The following is a 20,382-nucleotide window of genomic DNA, read 5'->3' as shown; positions in this document are numbered from 1 at the left end:
AAAGGCACGGGGATTAAGGAGGTTTACTAAGAAGGAGGATTGAGACAGCCCCAGGAGTGGGAGGGGAAGGGGGTCTAGTGTCCTCTGTCCTGGCAGCGGCAGGTTAAGGAGGGACCCTGGAAGACCACACCCTGATGGAGCTCTCTGTTAATTAGCAGGTGCTCCCTGAGGTTCTTTGCCTAGCACTGAGGGGCGAGCAGGGGGAGAGGCACCCGTAGATCTCGCCTTGTTCTTCTCCACTGGTGTCTGCCAGCCGATGTGCCTGGCCTCACGGTAGGAAGAGAAAAGCCCTGGGGTTGAACCGCAGCTTTGCCACCAACTCAGCCACCAGCTCACCAGGCCCACCATTCACCTCTCTTGAGCCTCTGTTTCCTTATCTGTTAAGTGGGATCATCCTGCCCAAAGAGAAAGTGAATCGGGCAATTTGGGCTGAGAGGAAGTCTAAGTGAAGAGGAGGCGCTGGCCTCAGGTCAGGGGTCTAAGGACCCCTGGTGCCCCTTTTGGACCCTTCTCCACTCCGGACTCACCCAGACCAGTCACATAGGTAGCTAGTGCCTCCGTGATGGGCCCCATCTGTGAAATGGGCAGAATCAGGCCACGTCCCCGGGCTCCCGCCTCCTCATGCCAGGTGCTGCACAGAGGGGCCACGTGGGTTTGGAAGGTGTTGCCCCTGGCTGGGGGCCCAGCAGCCATCTGGGGCCTGACAACCAGGGCTGAGCAAACAACCCGCACGTGTTGCAGGGCTGAGATGAGGCTTGGTCCCCTCCCTGGAACCAGGGTGGGCTGTAGCCAGGTGTGTGGGGGAGTCTGCCAGGTCACCTGGCCGCGGCCGCTTCCACAGACACCTAGCAAGCCTGCTACGCACCAGGCCTGTGCCGAAGCCTCTCATACATGTGATCCTTCGGAGGTGAGGTCCTGATGCCCACTTTACAGACAAGAAAACAGAGGCCCAGGGACTTGAAGCAACATGTCCAAGAACAGTACTACTTTACTGGGGAATTGTCATTGTACTAACTATTCTACACATAGTCCCACTCATTCTTCCCAGTTATCCTCTAGGCTAGGGGTTGATACAGGTGAAGAAACCAAGGCCCGGAGAGGTAAAGCCTCACGCCTAAAATCCCACAGCTGTTGATGCTGAGTCTCTCCTGGGTGCCTGGGGCTCTTTCCACCTAGAGCGAGGGCCTCACCCTCCCGATGCCTCAGCTCAAGCCAGGGCTCCCTGGTTCTGGGCCTAGGCTGGAGGAATCTGTGCGTTGCCTCATGCTGGCCTCTGGCTGCCAGCAGGGCCGGGGTGCAGCCCTCGTGGTCTCAACCACTTTTGCATCTAGAGTGTCCAGAGGCCACCCCATGTCCCTCCAAACCAGCCCTGCGGCCCCTCCAGGATACCTGGCCTCTCACTGAGCTGTGTGGAGGGGCTGGCTTCCCTTGTGCCTTTCCCAGAACCCTCCACTCCCACCAAGCCAAGAGCAGCAGGATAAGCCATGTACTTGAAGAGTGTCATTTCAGAGGAAGAAGTACTTCCAAAGAGAGGAGGGGACTTGTCCAAGGTTACACAGCTGGGGGCATTCCAGGGAACCTTGCTGGAGTTCCCTTGGAGAAAGGGCAGGAGGAACCAAGGATGGGCTTTGCCCAGCCGGCTCCCACCCATGCTCGTCTGCCCCCAGGGTCCCCTGGGTCCCCACCCAAACATTGCCTTTTCTCTTGGGGTTGATGCCCAGCAGAGGATTCACCTAATAGGTAAAGACTTCTTCCCCAGATAAGTAAGCATCCATAGCCCCCCTTTGTCCTCCCTGCCCAAGGACCCTCCAGTCACCCCTCTGTCCAAGAGGCAGCTGTCAGATAACAAAGAATAAGCTGAACCTCAGGGCAGGCGGCCACATGGGGCCACGTGAGCCAGATGGCACCAGACTCACACAAGTGAGCTGGGTTAGAAATCGGCCAGCCTCACCTCACGGACAGGGTGGAAGAAGGGTAAGTGTAGTTGTTCATTAGAAAAATCACAATGACTAATCTTAGACTTGGACAGCCCTTTATAGGTTATAAAACACTTTTACATCTTTAAGAAGAATGCACTGTTCACCCACCTGAATGTTAAGAAACTGAGGCCCAGAGAGATGAATTTAGTATATGGGCAGGTCTTCAACCCTAACCAAATCCAGCATGAGTTTTCTGAGCAGCCCAGCCAGGCCCTGTGCTGATTACTTTCCCATTTGTGACTCTGTTTACCTGAACAACAGGCCTGGGAGATTCCCATGGGTCTCCCCATTTTATAGAGAAGGAACTCAGGTCACAGAGAAAACCTGTGGGCACAGAGCCTCAGCCACAGCCAAACTCAGCCAGCTCAGTGGGCCTGGGCTCTCTGCCCCACTCCTGACATTTAGGGGCAGACAGCCCTGGGCAGCTCCAAGGCTGCCCATCTGAGATGTGGGAGAACACTGTCTCCTGGGGAGAACGCCTGGAACAACAACATGGTTTGGGTTTAAGCCAGAGCCTCTAGGAGACAAGCAGACCTTATCATTGTCCCTACTGGTGGACAGAGGTAGGGGCACACAGGGTCAGGGGTGGAGTCTCCGGTGCCCAGTCCCTTTCGTGGCCCAGCATAGGGGTGGCCACTGCTCCTGCCTCCTGCCTGAGGATGGCTTCTCCAATTTTGCCAACCGTCTTCAGCACCCTTGTTTCCATGCCTGAGAGCCACACCTCAGCTCAAGCAACCACACCTGAGACATCCAGTGTTCCTTTCTAGGGGCCCCACCATGGGGGCAGCGAACAGGGCTGTTCAGGGATCTCCCCTCCCCACAATCCCAGGGAGGAGCTGGTAGTAGGTGGAGGCTAGAGAGGAAGGCTGGGCCTGGTAGTTTGGAGGCCTCTGACGGCTCCGGGTGTGGCCTGTAATCCCGCTGGCTGGCCTCCCTGTTCCCTAATTAAAGTGTCCTTTTGAAAATGCCCTCCGGTCCAGGCCTGGCACTGCTGGGTGAGGCAGAGGCACCTCCCAGAAAGCTCAGCGGCTCTCACAGCTTCCCTGGGGGACCTCTGAGCTCAGGACCTTTGGTCATCCTGGTGAGGCTTGGGGTGGGGGATGGGGGGGGTCACGAGAAGGTGAGGACCTCAGGGTTGTGCCTGTCCTGTCATGGTCACCGTCCTCCCACACCCACCTCTTTCCAACACCCTTTGCTGAAGGCAGGAGGCCGTCCTTGTTTAAGAGGCTGGAGAGCCTGGATCAAAGGCGCTATTGAAGAGGCTTGTCAGAGCGGGGGATGCCGGGGGCAGAAGACCTGGGGAGGAGGAGGGAGAGAGGTAACAAGGAGACTGAGTCACTACAGGCCAGTTGTGGTGAGTGGGCAGCGGGTGGCTGGAGCCAGCTTTTTGGGCTGGGAGGAGAGCGCAGCCAAGGGGCCCAGGAAGGGGCATGTGGGCAGCTCGGGGCCATGTGGAGAGGTTTCCGCTGCTGCATCTGGGGCACCTCCACCAGTGAGCAAACCTGTTCCCCCACAGTCCCTTATGAAAGCCACCTTCTGGTCGGAGCAGCAGATCAGCCAGCTGGGTGAGTACTGCAGGGCCTGGAGGGAGCCTTAAGGGAGTCTTTCCCACACAGGAAGCCCCGAGTTGACAAGGCTGGGCTGAGGGTGCAGTGGGAAGTGGCAGGTTGGCATCCACAGAGGATGGGTCATTAAGGAATAAGAGTCACCCCATTACTGGGGCAAGTCACCCCAGCTCTCTGGGCTCCATTTTCCCCTCGAGTAACTGAGGGTGAATGGGAACTAATCAGATCAGGGATGGTGGAATCTTCTTCATTGCTTGATTGGTATGGCTGTGTGGTCCTGGGCTGAGAAGGAACCTGAGGCTCTGTCCAGGCCTGCCATGATTGATGATCAATTAGTGATGTCTGTCACAGCCTTGGGACGGGCCAGGCTGCTGTGTATTTGCCCCTAAACTAGATTTTCTCTGTACCCCTTACATACTAACATCCTGAGATTCTGAGACCAACAAGGTCACCCACATCCTAGCTCTGCCTCTGGATCCTGAGGCACCAGTGGAAATCAGAGTCTCTATTTCTCCATCTCTAAAAGGGAGAGGACTCAGCTAGACCTCTCAAATGATGTGCAAAACTCATCATTCTCAGGACTCACTGAGCCCTTCCTTGTGCCCCACCCCATGCCCAGTGCAGTGAGGGAGCTCAAGATGAAATGTACCTACCCTCTAGAACCTTCTCCCTGTGTGGGCCTGGCTCAAGCCCTGGGTCTGCCTCTTACTGGCTGTGTGATTTGGGGCAAGTTAGTTAAGCACCGAACCTTGGTTAGTAACACAGGGGTGATATTGGCTGTGCCCATGAAATACGACTGTGCGGGGAGCCATTAGCCTGGTCTGGCAGAGAGCTCAGCCCCAAGATGGGGGCGCGGATGAACGCATTGCAAGGGCAGCCTCAGCTGGTTTCTTTGCTCATTCTCATTCTTTGGAAGGGCATTTTTGATGAGGGTGGGACCGGGAGAGGTGCAAGGACAGTTTCAAAGCAACACAGGCCAGACTTTGGGCTCTCCTCGGCTTTCCACTCTTCCGAAACCGCAGCTCCAGCCTGAGCTGGCTTCTCTCTGTCAACTCCCCGGTCCCTCCCTGTAACCAGCCCCATAAAAAGGGAGCGGGGCAGGAGGGAGTCCGGCTGCAGACTTTGTAATTTGGCTTGGGGGCGGCTCCTGTTCACTTTAACCAGGCTGTAATTACGGCTGGCACCCAACACCCCTCATTACTGGAGCCTGGAAGGAGGACTCTAATTATAGCATGCTGGGTCCTGGCTGGGGCAGTAGGGGGCCAGGCAGAGCTGGGAGCTTCAAGGCCAGCAAACAGCCCTTGGGGGTGGGGCCATCCTGGGCCGTGGGTGCCTTCCCCAAGGCGCCTCATTTCTCTTGCTTCCAGAGCCTTCCATCGGAAGGGTGGGGCCTAGGTTGAATCGGGGCTCCTCCCTCAGGGACAGGAGGAACCAGAGGAGCCCAGAAGGTTCACTCATTCATGTGAGAAGCGTCTATTGAACATCTGCTGTGGGCCAAGCTGGCACTGGGGTCAGCAGTGGGCATACACGTGTCATTCAGCCAGGGGTAGTGTCCAGGCAGAAAGTGCCAGTTAGGCCATCTTGCTGATGAAAACGGCTGAATAGGTCGACTCTTCTGAGCCTTGAGTGCCCCCAGCCACTCCCCCGGGACCCCCAGTCTCCCTTGGCACGGCGGAGCTCCAGGACCCTGCCCCAGGGCCCACACAGGTGGTTAAATGTTCTATCTGCCCCTGGGACCCCAGAATCTGGTGGGGACTTGGCATTAAATAAGGAAATACACCATGAGTACCTAACTAAGAAAAGGTGATGAGGGCAATAAGGAAAAGAAATACCGGAGGAAGAGCCAGGGCCCCGGTATAGCTGGGAGGGTGCAGTCAGGGCCGGGCTCCCCGAAGAGGTGACCTTCAAGGTGAGACCTGAGGACAGAGGGATTCAGCCAGGTGAGGGGGGTGGGGGAAGGGCAGGTGTCTCCACTGGAGGCCAGGAGAAAGGGAGGCTTGCAGTCTGGGGTCTCACAGTCTGAGGTGTCCCCATGCTGGGTGGAAGCTTAGACAGCGGTGGGATTTCTCCTGCACCTGGTGCCAAGAGCACTGGGCTGTGCTTAGGTCGGTCACACCCTCTCTGCGCCTTGGCTTCCCCATCTGTCCACAGAGGGCCCCTTCAGGCCACAAGCCCTCCTTCTCTGCCCCCCACCCCTGACGAGGTGAGGAGGGTGAGCAGCAAGTCCTGTTGCAGTGCCGCATTTTGAGATGCCCTGACTATGAAGCCAGGGGCCCTGTAGCCCGGGCGGGGGAAGGGGCCTGAGAGCTCCAGGCTGTCCCCATGAGTTATTAAGAGCCACCCGGAAGCAGACACAAAGGGAATTGTCCTTAGCTGGAGTCAGCCCCTAGCCCCCCGGCCGAGAACAATCGGGGAGGAAAACCTAGGCCATTTGTCTAGCTCACAGTGCGGCAGTGACGGCAGCTGGGAAAATGCCGAGTATTTCTCAGCTAAAATTAGCCACCTACCGAACCTTTACCTCAAGGGCGCCCTGAAGCCTCCATTGTTTTGAACTGGGGATCCCGGTGGGGGGGATGGGGGCAGGGAGTCTCAGGAGAAACAAGTGACCATCCCCTCTCCCAGAACCTGGACCAGCCAATGCCAAGCCAACCCTCGCACCTCGAGGGTGCCCAATAAGGAGGAGCAAGCAGGGGATAGATGGACAGACACAGAGGGCAGGGGTCTGGCCGCCCAAGGTCACTGAGTGTGGGTGGCTGACCCAGCCTCTGGTTCCGTACTGGAGACATTCTCCCTTCACGGGTGACACTGACAGAGCCCTGGGCTAAGCTTAGGGGTTTAGAAGGAAGCACAGGAAACATAAGTAAGAAAATAACTCTTCATCCTTTCCGGAGGAAGCAGCCAGAGTGGGCTTCGCTCTTTGCTCGTGGTAGCCAGTTTCTACCACTGGAGTCCCAAACCCGGCTCAGAATCTTCCCTCTGCTGCTCAGCAACTGTGTGACTTGGGCCAGTTACTTATCCCCTGAGCGACTGTAGGTAAACAGTGGAGGTGGATAGACATTGTTGGAAAGGTAATACAGATGAATTAGATAGTAACAATGGTAGTAATTTTTAAAAAACTAATGCAGCTTATACTCAATAAGCCCTTTTGATGTGCCAGGCACTGCTCTAAGCAACTTGTGTGTATAGTGTGTTTCCTAGAAATATTATTACTCCCGTTTTGCAGATAAAGGAAACTGAGGCCCAGAGAGGCTAAGTAATTTGCAAGAACACAGGTGCAGGTGATGGGTATCATGATCTTGATCACCACACACCGGGGCCTGATTCAAGCTAAAGCAAGCGGCACCAATGCTGCCATGTAATTCCTCTAGTTCCTCTTGAAAGGTCTCCAGCTGAATCATAGAAGTGCTCAAGGAAAGGAGCTGACCTGCATTAAGCACCATTATGTGTGCTAAGTGTTTTATATTTCTGTTGGGAGGCATGGGCGAGCAGTGGACCAGCGGCAGCACCTGGGAACTTGTTAGACGTGTACGTTCTCAAGCCCCGCCACAGACCTGCTAAGTGGAAACTTCTGGGTGGAGGTGGAGGTTTTACTGAGCCTCCAGCTAATCCTGGGACGTGCTGCAGTTTCAGAACCACGGGCATAGAGGTTAACGAGTATGGTCTTCGAGTCAGGGAGATTCAGATTGAAGTGCTGACAACCCTGTTCTGTGACCTTAGGCAAGTTACTTAGCCTCTCTGTTTCTCAGTTTCCTTACCTGCAAATTGGGGATCAGAATAAGAGTACCTGTCCCGAAGGTTGTTGGGAGGATTCAGGTAGGTGACGTACTCCTAGTGATCTGCGCAGCGCCTGGGAGTGGGTTGGCCTATAAACAGTAGCTGTGGTTGGCTAAAGGGAAAGATGGGCCTTTGTGGCCAGGGAAGCTCACAAGTCCCAGCTGGAGTGCAGCTCCCCATCCAGTGCAACCAAGTAGGACTGAGGGCCCAGTTAGGAAAGGTAACCCCTCTCTCCCAGGCTGAGGAGTTGGGCACGGCTGAGATGGACGTCTCCTCCCCACCTGGCTGGTTCCTGTCTTTTTGCCTTCAGTGTCAACCAAAAAGACACATGAACTACGTGAGGCTGTTTCCTCCCCCACCCTTTCTCAGGGAAAGAGCAAAGGCATCGCCAGGGAAACCAGATTTGAGAATTATAGTCTGGAGACAGGGCAATCCCCAGCCCCTGGGCTCGTGGGGCGGGGAGCCCTCGACTGCATGCAGGTGGTCTTGCAGTTTCCAGGAGTGGGTCCTGGCTCTGGTCCTTGTCACCTGTGCGTTTTTGATGATTCCTTGGAGGCCTCTGGGGAGGTGTGTGCTGCTCTCCATGCCTTTCTCCCCAAGGGGAAGCTCCTGAGGCAAGGCAGAGTGCAGAGCTGACAGCCCCACCTCCCTTACCCAGCCTCTGGGAGCCCCAGGTTCCTGGCAAGAACCTCTCCCCAACTGTCCTCAGGTCCCCCGAGATATCCACATGCTTTAGTGTCACGTCACACTTTGACACCTCCGGCCCCAACTCTGTGAGGTGGCCTACAGAGATGTTGTGCCCATTTTATGGATCAACAAGCTTGAGGCCCCAGGAAGTAAGCTGGTGGCCAGCCCAGGACTATTCTGGTGTTTTCTTTCCACAGAACCACGCCTCCATCCTTTCTCTTTTCCTCTCTCAGACTTCCTTATCCACCTTGAGACATCCCTGGAAGACAGTGACAAGTTGAGTGCCTGTTATGTCCAGGCTCAGAGACATGGGACCAGTCCCCTGAAGTGGCACAGTGGCAGAGCTGGGGTTGACCCAGGTCCTACTTACTTCTGAGCTGTGCTCTTATTCATGCTTTTTTTTTCTGGCTCTTTCCTCCCCTCTGCCCTCACTGGGGCCCAGTCACCACCCCCCCAAGAGAAGAGCCCTTTCGTGGTGCACATGGCCGTGACCTCACACCCTTCTTCTGGCTCTGAAGGCCGAGGTGAGCAGACCTAGCCCTGAGCCAAGGAGGACCAGCAATTCCATCAGCAGGTGCAAACAAGCAGTCAGGGGCCGGGCCCGGCGTCCCATGGGGCTGGGGGTGGAGCTCCATCCGCCCCACTCAAGTCTGTTTCATTCCCTTCTTCCAGCTTGCATCAGCCTTTTGCAGCTCCATGTTATCACAGAGTGGGCTGGGCAGCAGCTGGAAAGCCGGGGCAGGGTGGGAGATGGGGAGTGGGGCACCTGGCCGGGACCTCAAACCCAGAGGGAGACCCTGGAGCTGTTGGTCAAGATGTCAGCCAGCGCTCCTGCCAGCCCAGCGAAAGTACGCCTACTGTTTCTCACTGCGCAAAGCAATAATAAAAATTAGCAAATGCACAGGGCAGCCCAGCTGGCAAAACAGTTTCACACTTCTGACCTTGATATTCCCAACAACCCTGGAGGGTGAAGCAAATCAAAGTGGCCCCATTTCCCAGAAGGGAAGATTGAGGTCCAGGGGGAAGTGGCTTACCTAAGGTCACCTCATGGGCCAGTGGCAGCACCAATGTGCTTCAGCCTAAGAAATACGAGGGATTTTAGGAGCCTGAAGAATGAGAAATCCCTACAGTCGTCAAGGCAGAAGTAGTCAAAGCCTACTTCCTGGAGGAGGTGCACTGACTCCTTGATGGAGAAGGAGGGAGCTACAGACAAAGCTGTAGATTTATTTCTGCACCGATGGTGGCTCAGCAGGCAGAAGGACCACCACATGGCTGTGGGGCTAGGCTGGAAGCAGACTGAGCATGAGTCTGGGAGTCAGGCTGTCTGGGTCCTTAACCTTGAATCTTTGTTGTGAGCTTCTTGTTGGTGGAACTGAAGCTTGGTTGTTGCTCTCCAGATCCTGCTATAGGCGTGATCAAGGGGAAGCACCCAGAAAACGTTTGAGGAATGAATGAAGGAATGGGGGTGAATCCCTGCCCTGTTTCCCTCAAGGTGCACCTGCGCGGCCACCTAGGCCTTCCCCTGGGCCAGTGCCACCTGTCTCCCCACATCTCCACCCCTGACAGCTCAGCTGCTCACCCAAGCTCAGGGCAAGGGTCTTCCCCACTGTTGGAACCAGAGAGAGGCAAGGGCAAGAGCGTTGGGCTGAGTGCCCGGATGCCCACATTCCAGTCCTAGCTTTGCTTCCAACCCTCTGTGTGACCTGAGACCAGTTACTCCCTACCTCTGGTCCACAGGGTATTCCTGGGAGCCTAGTCTGCAAGGTCTGCCTTCCCTGGGGCCCATGGAGCCTTAGGGCTGGTGCCGGCCTTGTGGAAGAGGCAGAGCTGAGTGTGGAGGAAGGCCAGAGACGGATGTCACCTTCTTCCCTTGCCTCCAGGGCCCCAAACAGGAACCCAAGTGGGTTCCAGGTTCAGAAAAGTACAAGAGACCCCCACAGAGCCCCTCTCACCCCCCGCCACTGCCAGGTGCTCTCAGATTTCTCTTTCTCTGTCCTTCCTGCTGTGACTCTCCACCTCTCTGTTCACCTCTCCCAATTTGTCCCATGGCCCATTTCATAGGTTGACAAAGGCCAGAGTCCGGGCACCCCTCTTCCTCTCTCCCTGTTGTGATTCTCTTTATGCCAGTGTGATGCCAAGATACCAGGGGTGCTGCAGCCACTGACCGGCTGTTTGCACTGGAACAAGACATTGCTCCTCTCTGGCTTCAGGATCCCCCTCTGGAAGTGAAGGGCTTGGACTTAGTTCTAAGGGCTCCACGGCCCAGGGTCTGAGCCACCTCCTGGTGCCTGCCAGGGGGCCCACACCAGCGCTGCAGTGGGGTCTGGCCAGGTGTGGTGACGGTGCTGACGGCAGCTCGCAACGATTGCACAGGTTTTCCACTTTGCAGTGTGTTGGCAGCCAGCTCCTCTTTGCGAGGAGGGGTGGCTCAACCCTAGAGCATGACGCTGGGAAGGCAGGGGAAGTTTATGCCTCCGGGCGCTCTAAGAACAGCCCTGACCCTGAACTTTCCAGGGCGGCCTGGGAACACCTCACCTGGGAGGGCAGCGGGGACGTAACCCGTCAGGCAGCCCCTGGGCCAGAGGCTGTACCCATGGGCATTTTGACTTTTCTGGGAGACAGGGATAGGACACTGGCATCTTTCTGCCCTGCGCCCAAATGTGCAAAGAGATCCTGATGTCATTGCCTAGCGGCTCCCACACCAGCTCTGCACCCTGCGGCTCCTCCAACAACCCGGAATGCTGTGCAGGAGCAGTCAGCCCAGCTGGCGTGTGCCCCTGTGACGTGTGTGACTGTGAGAGAGGGAGAGGGAGATGCCTGGTGCACACTCTGTGGTTTAAAAGTCCTCAGTTAACAACCTTGAAAGAAAGCATAGGATACACAGACTGTGTCTGGCAAGAGCCAGTAAGTAACAAAATATGTGCACATCTAAAAAATGTCAAGACCAATGTCCAGTGTTAATTCTGGTCACCTGGGGGTGGGAATGGGTGATTTTTATCGTCATCCTCATTTTTTCCTAAATTGTAATCAAAAGAGGTCAAGAAAAAATGTAGTTTCACTAGAAAGAAAAGGAGGATTTTAAAAATAAAGCCCTCACTCCCCCTGGAGTCTAGAGGCCAGTTTCTTTTACTCGCTCTGCTGCTCAGGTGCTTTGTGATCTAAGGCTAGCCCACCCCTTCTCTGGTCTCCATCCTAGAGGACAGTAACTAGATGGACCCTGAGGTTCCATCAGTTGGTGGCATCCTACAGGATGGGGTTTCCAAAGCGACTGGTTCCCATGGCCCAGGTCAGCCCAACCTATGCCCACCTCCTCTGGCTGCTCCCTCCCACCCCCACCTGCCACCCCAGGTGTTTCCAGAGAGGCTGGGCGGCACAGATGGAGAAAGTCGTGTGTCCTCAGTGGGCCCAGCTAAACGAGCAAACAGGATTTCCAGGCTCTCAAGGAGCTTGCCTTCCAGAGAGTAGACCTGTCCAGACAGACATCAAACAATCAGGTACATGGAGATGGTAACTCCAGAGAGAGATGAACACCGTCAAGAAAAGCAAACAAACCAGGACAATGTGAAGACAGCATCAAGGATGGTGAATTTACGCTGGGTGGTCAGGGAGGGCCTCGCGGGGGAGGTGTGGCACTGGTATTTGAGCTGAGATCTCAGTGACAGAGAGTCAGCCCAGGAATATCAGGAGACGGGCGGGGAGGGGTGTATTTCAGAAGGAGAGAGCAGCGAAGGCCCTGGTGTGAGAATAAACCAGCCATGTACAAGGGCAGGAAACACACCTGGGTGGCCTGGAGCCTCTGAAGTCTGGGGGTTCGGTGGTGGCTCGGACTTCATTCCAGTTGCAAATGGAAGCCATTGGAGGGTGTGAGCAAGGGAGTGATTTTTTGTATTTTACAAGATCACCCCAGCTGTTTTGAGCAGAGTGCATTTGAGGGGGCAAGAGAGGAAGAAGGGAGCACAGTGAGGGGGTTCTGGGCCAGGCGCCGTGGGCTTGGAGACGGTAGGAGGTGGTGGGCAGTCGTGGAGTTTGAAGCACATCTTGAAGGTTTACCTGGCAGCATCCGGGTTCGTCAGCATCATGGGTTGGATGCAGGGGAGGGAAAGGGGGGTCTCCCCATGTGGGGACCTAAGCTATTGGGTGTTCGGTGGAGTCTGATATTGCAACTCAAGCTCACCCCATCCCAACTCTGGGTGGGGGAGAGATGACCAAATAAAACAGCAGGTGTCCCACAGGCCAGAGTCACTGCCATTGCCTTAAAGTTGACATCAGCAGCCCTAAGAAAGGAGCCACTGTCCCAGCCTGGTTGGGGCTCTCTGGGTGTCCAGGGGGGTTGGTTGTGGATTGTGACCTTGAGCAGGGCTTAGGTGGGTCTGCTGGTGTGAGCATGTGTGTCTGAGTGTGACGTCTTAGGGGCTGCACCAGGCTACCAGCGGGCCCTTCCCAGGCTAGGATGAATCTCTGTTTGGCTGGGGCATCCCGTACAAGTCCAAGACTTGTCAGGCCCACAGAGGAAGGGGGGCCAAGTGCTGGGGTCAGGAAGCTGAGACCCTCTTCCCCTTCAGCAATCTAGCGAACTCTGGAGAGACTTCATTTGTTCATCTGCAAAATGGGCAAAACAATAGCTGCCGCCTGCTGGTCCCTCAGGAGCATCGTGGGCCAAAGGAGGCCTTGTGCTTTGATGGGAAGAGATTTGTTTCTTGGTAGCTGAGAGCCTGAGCATGTCTTTTCACTTCTTTGAGCCCCAGGTTCCTCATCTGTGAAGTGGAATGCCTACTTCACAGGATTTTTATATTGTCAATGATGTTTATTATCACATTGTGTGCTGGATAAATGGTTATTATCTGGAGGGTGATGGATGAGAGGGTTTTGCGTTCCTTGTCTAAGAGAAGAAGAGGAAGCAGAATGCCCCCTCCTCAGGGCCCAGACCTCCAGGCACAGTGAATAGGACTTGGAAGGGGAACTAAAAATTGGCCCTAGAGGGACCGAGGCCCAGGCCGAGGGAGCCCAGTGGCCAGAGGAAGGGTCTGAAGGGAGGGTCTGGGCCCGTGGGAATACAGCTTCCCCAAGTACCGCTGAGAGTCTACAGATAGACCAATAACCCAGGAGCTGTAGTGTCCTCTCTCAGTTTTGTAAGCAGTGTGGCCCCTAGACAATGGGGCCCAGGCTCTGCACCTGCCCTGGGGCCTTGTCCCCAGCCTCGCATCAGATCCTTCACTTGCTCCAAATCCTTCCAGGGGAAAGATTTCTCAGCGTCAGCCAGACACCCCTTCAGGATGCAGGCTCCTGCCCCAGCTGGCCATCTTGGTGAGGCTGCTTCCTGTGGCCAGCAGAGGAAGTGACATCATGGGCATGGGCAGGTCTGCAGAGGGTATGGGAAAAGGGCTGTGCAAGGGGCCTCCTTTGTTAGGAAGGAGGCCCCCCAAGCCCACCAACCCCCATTTGTCATCAGTAACGGCCATTGTAACCACCTCTGAGGGGGCCCCAGCCTGAACTCCACAGCCGCCAGAAGCCAGGGCCAGATGGAAGAAGGGCTTTGTGTCCAGGGAGGGGTCCTTCCATGTGGGGTTTGTGTGTTTTTAAAACATAATAATAAGCGGGGGCTCCTCTCCCCGCTCTCTCCCCACTCCCCACTGAGCACATCCACCTCACGGTGAATGGAAGAGATTTTCCATGCAGTGGGAGGTCAAGTCTGGCGAGAATTAGCCGGTGTCCAGGGGCTAGACTGTGATTGCGGATGATAAATGTGCCCAGCGTGGGGCGTTTCTCTCTCCCTCACCTCCCGCCTGCCCCCCATCCTCCCCTCCCAGGCCTGCTCCTCAGTGTGGGCACCGCCTCGCACCAGCCAGCCCTGCTCAGCTACAGGTGCCCACCCCCTGCAGTTGAGCCCAGGGTGGGGGGTGTCCCAGGCCTGGCCTTGTCACCCACCTGGGGACAGAAACCAAGGGGCAGGGGTATCGAGGCCTTCTCTACTAAACTACTGCAGCCTCTGAGGTCTCTGCCCTAGTGGCCGGGGGTGGACCTGGCTGAGATGGATGGTAGTGAGTTTCCATCCCAGGCATGGGAAAATACAGAGCCCAAGCTTTTACCCATAGCCGTGCCATGCTGTGCTGTCTCCCGCCTCAGCCGTGAACCAGAAATGGGGCTCTGGTCCAGCTTGGCTGTTAGTTTGCTGTGTGATGTTGCATTGGTCACTTCCCCTCTCTGAGCTGGTAGAACAGGGCTCCAGGTGCCTCTGCACTCGACTTGCTGTGCTTCTGGCCTACAGGGGCTCAGGTGTCTATAGGCCGAGGAGGCTGCCCAGTGTGGGGTCCCCACACACGGCCTAGCCGGTGAAGCTTTCCTGCCTGGTGCCTCTCCCTGGGGCATGGGCTCTACCCAGTTAACAGGGCACATTTGCATCTGTTTTCTCAGCTGACCTTCACAACAACACCTCAAAATTGACAGGGCAGTACCTATTAGCCCCTTTTTCATAGATGGGGAAACTGAGGCCCTCTCAAGGTCTCAGTGGCAGAGTGAGGATTTGAATTTGAACTGGTCTGCTGGCTCTCAGGCCAGCCCATTCCACCATGCGCCAGTCCAGTCTGGACCCCAGGCTCAGGGTCACCATAAGGGAAGCACAACCCCTCTGGCCTCCCCTAGCAACCAGTGACAGTCTCCTATCCAGGTATGTCTGAGCGCTGTAGTTTTAGTCTCCCCCTCCTCTCAGGGGTAGTTCTGGGAAATATGGTTTCTTTACCTTTGTCCTGAACCCACTTCCTTCATCTCCAAGGCCCCTGGCTTCTGCTTATTCTAGTGGCTTAGATTCTGGTACGTCTTAAATAAGCCCGTGACCTTGACTTCCACCCCATCAGGACATCCAACCTGCCAGGTGTGTCTCCACACTAGGCACTGCCCAGGCCCAGCCCCTGGGAAGGAGCGTGCGGCCTGGCACGGGTCCTGCTGTCGGGTGGCGACCAGGCTCAGACTCCTCGCTCTGTCTTGCAAGCTCCACTCCCGTCCCAGACGACGGGTACCCTGTCCTGGACCCCATGGGGGACACCAAGAACCATGTGGTGTGCTCCCTGCTTTCTAGAAGCAGCCACCCACAACTGCCAAGGAGCCTTCGAGCTGCCAGAAGCAGGGAGGCGCCACCAGACCCCCACCCTGGTCACCTCCCCTCCCTACATTTTAAGCGGATTGTGAGCAACACGGAACTTGCCCGTGAGGAAGCCAGGTGGTGAGGAGATGCCAAACGGTGTCTTGTGAATATTTGAGAGAAAGGCTAGACAGTCAGGGCGGGCAGGCCGCAACCTTCAGAGGCTGGGACGCTGTCATGGGGAAGAGGAAGCACACCGTTTTGTGTAACCTCAGAGGCTGAAATTATAGCGATGACTGGAGCCTCCGACAGCAAATTTCAGCAGAAAGTAAGGAAAGCTTTTCTGTTAGATCTATCTAAAGGAGAGCCTGGCTGAGAAAGGCAGTGGTGAGCTCCCTATCCCTGGAGGTATGTGAGTCAAGGTTGGATACGGAGTTGATGGGCAGGGCGATGTCGTACGAGATGGCCCTTGCAGTTACCTTTATCCCTGTGATTCAGTACATCCAAGTGAGCCCCGCTGACAAGACACCGCATACAAGCAGGAATAGGTAAATGAGAAGCGAGGGTTTGAATGGTGCCCACCAGAGAGACTCCAGTGGTCATTTTCATCCGAGGCTGGGGTGGGTGGGCTGCGGCATGGTTGGCAGAGCCCAACAGCAAATAGTTCCTCCTCCGCCCTCCCAGCCTCCCCCCAACGCTGTGCCTTAGGATCCCAGTAGGTGCTGGGTCTTTGCACCAGGAATAACACTGGCAAGAAAGGTGACCCCACTTTAAGCAAATTCGCTTCGTGCAGAAAAACTTCACCCAACAGCGCCCTGTCCTACATTAAGAGATTCCCCATCAGGCATCTTCAAATCTCAAAGTGTGAGAACCATAGTGGGGCTCAAGAGATTGACTCTGCCACTTCCCGATTTGACAGATGGAGGCCCCGAGGCCTGAGAGGAAGGCCACACAGCAGTGCCTGTCCCAAGCTGGGGTGAAAACCCAGGGCTCCTGACTTCAGTGGTTCTTTTCCTATGTTTGACCATCTTTGGTTACATCTGTGCAGGGATGCGTTCTCTTTCATACCTTCATTTTGGATTAGTTAGGCCATTCGTGTATGCAGCTGTAAAGGCAGGTTGCATTTTTGCACCTATAGGTTCAAATGAATTCTGCTATTGGAAAACCACACTTTATGTGGGCCATTTTCCCATCAGGGGGAAATTCATATCTGGCCTGGCAGTGGCAAAGACTCCTCCTCCTAGGGGACCTCTTCCTAGGTGTTTTATTCTCCTCTGTGAAGATGGGGCGGTGGGGAGAGCAGTAGTGAAGCCAGGGAGACAAGTGACCAAGGGATACGGCCCCAAGCCTGGCTTCCTCCCGCTGATCAGGTGACCTCAGGCAAGTCCCTTGATGCCCCATGTCTTCATCTGTAACATGGGAAGATAATGCTCACCTTGGGGGTTGTGAGGAGTAAATTAGATGAACTATTTGAAGCATCTGGCAAATAGTGGACATAAATGCCAATTCCCAGTTCACAAGTCAGATTCAGGTGTCTACCTATCTGGATGTGCTCCCCAGCTCTGCTACATACTAGCTTTATAGCCCTGTATCAGCTACTTAAAGTCTCTTGGTCTCAGTTTCCTCATCTGTAGTATGGGGTTAATAATAGTACCTAACTTATAGAGATGTGGTTCCCAAAGGGATGTGGTTCCCAAACTGTGTGCCCAGGCACCCTAGGATGCTACAGGGGGTGCTGTGGGATATTTTTAATCTCCATGGAAACACAGCAATATTGGACAGCTGCCAGATACCGCAACAACTACTAGCTCAAGATAGCTTACAATTTCAGCGTCACACACACTTCTTTCCTTTAGATGGCACCATACCTTTGCAAAGCTGGGAATTTGGCATTTGGGAGTACTCTGAGACAAACTGTGAAGGTAGCAATGTCCACTATGATTCCAAGACATCCCCATTATAAGTCACTGTGACTATATAGGAATGGAATACAAATACTACCTTTCTTTCAATTTACGTGAGTTATTTTTTCTAATGGATACTAAGTTGTTAGGATATACACACACACACCCACACACATAAGCTGGTTGGGTCTAACTACTTAATAAACAAAACCACTAGGAATTTCTTTTGGCCTTGGGGTAAAATTACTGGGTAAAAATTACCAAGACATTAAAGACCAAAAAAGTTTGGGAACCTCTGTTCAAGGATTGCCGCAGGGCTCAGTGAGTTAATATAAAATAACCCTCTGAAGGCCTCTGGCAGAGGGAGCACCCAGGAACCCCCAACTTCATGATTCTTCCTCCTCCAAGCTGGAGAGGGAAGGCTCAGGTGGTCCCCCTCCAGGACACCTGAAGAACCTTCCTCAGCCACTAAGGCCCAAGCCAGGGCCAAGGAGGAGGGGACATGTCCACCGGTCAGGACAGGGGCCCAACTCAGTCACTACCCAGGCCCTGGCAGCACCTCCCACACACCTTTAATTTGTGTTCACCGAGCACCTACTGTGTGCACATAGTCCATGGTGGTCCCTGTGGGGAGGAATCTCAGGTCGGCTCTTGCTGTTGCTTCCTTGTTTCCTGCAGGACGTCTGGGGAATGGGGATGTGGGCAAGCGGGCAGTGGCTGCATAGAGAGCCACCCAGCACTGCCCTGAATGACAGGGAGGCAGTGATGAGGACTCCCAGCCATCCTTCTGCCAAGACCAGGGATGAGTCTTCGTGCCAGGGCTGAGAGGAGGGGTGGGGTGGCAGGGTGGGGCATGGGGCCGCCAAGACTCGGGCCTGCTGCCCTAATGGATGTCTAATGTTGACTTTCCTCAGTCGAGTCTCCGCCTGCTTTGTAAATGAACCACATTAGGGTTATAAAACAAAGTCATAAATGCAGCCCGCAGTGCCACAGAGAGCCAAGGCGGCCGTCACCTGGAGGCTGTGTGGTTAGAAGGTAGGGCAAGCCTGTAGCTGCATCCGTGGGTTCCCATATACCTGCGCTCATGGCCACCATCCCCAGAGGGGGGTCCAGTCCCCCCATTTCACAGATGAGGTGCCTGAGGCCAGTCATGACTTGTTCACACCCTGGGGTGTCTGAGTCTGAAGCCTGAGCCCTGCCCTACACTCCTCAGGCCTGAGACTGAAGCAGGGATGCTGGTGGTGGGAGGTGGGCCTGGAGTCCTCTTGGCTCCACCCTGCTCTCCCTAGAACTGCCTGCCTGGCGGGAGGGCCACAGTGAGCAGCTCTCAGGCCACCGGGAGACCCATGTCCAACTCCCTGGGCACTGTGTCATCTCGCCATCAACTGCCCACATTCCCAGACCCTAGGGGCTGCCAGTTTACCTGCAGAGAAGTTGTCTCCCTATCTGGCAGAGGAAAGCAGGTGTTTGGGAGCCCTGGCCTGGCCTCGGGAATCCTCGGTGCTGTTTTTAGTTTAGATGCCCACTAACCAGGTGACCTTGCATCAGTTTGATGGACTTCAATTTCCCCAGTTTTGAAACACGAAAAACAGTCCCGGCCTTGCTGGCCCTTTGATGAGAGAGCCCCCATAATTGCAGAGACCCGGCCAGTGTCAGGGTCTATTAGGAATCTCAGGTATGGGGACACCCACAGTGTTATGGAGCTGATCCAAAGATAGGCAGTGTGGAGCCCTGGGCAACACTGAAGTCTGGTTTCTTGGGTTCAAACCTTGGTTCTGCCTCTTGCCAGCTGTGTGACCTTGGGCAAGTTGCTTAACTGCTCTGAGCCTCAGCTTCCCCATCAGTAAACTGGGGACCAATATAATATACCTTACAAAGTTCTTGCAAGAATTAGGTAAGTTAACTATGTAAATGGAAACATAGCAGTTAATTCCAGGGAAGCATTAGTTGCTATTTTGATGCAGCAATTTGTACCTAGGCTCGTCCTAGGTACTCATGCATGTTTATCTCATATGATCCTCAAAAGATCCCAGAGAGAGGAAGAGTGCTCACTTCCCTGCCCTCTTCAGAGATAAAGTAACGAGGTTGGAGTTAAGGGCTCTCCATGGGTCACAGGGAACATGCTGGATTCATCCTCTTTCTTGCTGGCTTCCCCTTCGGTCCCCCAGGTCACGCACACATACCCCACCCACAACCCAGAGCTTGGAGCCAGTGACAACCCATGCATTTTCTCAGAGCCTCCGTCTTAGCAGAAGCTGTGATCCACAAGGAGATGATACCGATAAAGCATGTTAGGCACGTTTTGTTCATTCTACTCTTGAAGAACCATGTGTCCCTTTGGCCCCTCTGCCCAAAGGGGGGCTCCCGAGGGCAGAGCGCGTGTCACCCGTGGCCTCCTGGGGCCCCAGCTCCACTTGATGGACTGGAGCTCTGAGACAGTGACAGGACTGCGGCAGGCTGCCGAGGGGCTGAGCAGACACATGCACCCCTGCAGCTTAAATCGTTGTTTCCTCGGGAGCAGTTAGCAGAGGAGGACAAGCCCCCTGCCGCTTGTCCCCAGCCACCTGATTGTTTGGGGCTTGGCATTGGAAAGTCAATTTTCCTACATGGATTGTAAACCAGTAGCCTGGCCCAGCCTGGTTCCCTCCCTCCCCATACTGGTGGTGGCCAGGCCCCTCTCCCTTCCTGTTTGTCTCACCTCCCGAGGTGCTGTTCTTTCCAGGGAGCCGGGCGGGGCCAGGGTTTCCATCTGGCCCCTTTGCAGGAGGAGATGGCCGCCTGCACAGCCTCACTGCCTTCCCAGCCTCCCGAGGCCTCCATAAGGCCGAGGGTGTGGATTTGGCTGAAGTGGGAAAGGCTAAGGGGGTGGATCAGAGCCACAGACCAGAGGAAGGGAGGGTCTGGGGGGAGGCTACAGGGAAGGTGGTCTCCCCTGCATGCTGCTGCCTGCCGTGGGCTTCCTGGAGGAGGCAGCACTCTGGGAACAAGCACCAGGGAGCCCAGGCCTGGTGCTGCCACCCCACCTCAGCCCACCCTTGCCCCTGTGGGCCCTGACTTGTCTCCCTGCTTCCATCAGCCTGGCTGGCTGGGGCTGCACAGGGCAGCTGTGGCTTCGGGGCAGAGCCGGCCTGGTTCGAGCTCCAGCCTCAGGCCCATTTCCAGCTCTTCACATACTGTGGTATCGCCGTGGGAAACTGGAGGGAGGCCGGGGAGGGCCGATGAGGAGGGCTGGACTCTGACAGGTCACCTCACCTCCCTGGGCCACCCTGACTCCTCCATCTGTAAAAAAGGAGAATCACACAGCATCACAGGGCTGGGACTGGCTCCAAAACACAGCCTCTTAAAAGCAGGTCACAGTGGGGAAACCGAGGTCACAGGAGTGTCAGACCTCGCCCAGG

The 20,382-nt window shown here is 55.4% G+C and overlaps 1 protein-coding gene across 1 annotated transcript in view; it reads left to right on the top strand.

Moving 5' to 3' along the window:
* Nucleotides 1-20,382, top strand: part of UNC5B (unc-5 netrin receptor B) — an 86,704-nt gene that overhangs the window by 43,487 nt on the left and 22,835 nt on the right. The window lies entirely within an intron of this gene.

This window comes from Mesoplodon bidens, assembly GCF_964165515.1.
Source record: "Mesoplodon bidens genome assembly, chromosome: 1".
Lineage (NCBI taxonomy): Eukaryota > Metazoa > Chordata > Mammalia > Artiodactyla > Ziphiidae > Mesoplodon > Mesoplodon bidens.
This window is presented reverse-complemented; position numbering and strand designations above follow the sequence as displayed.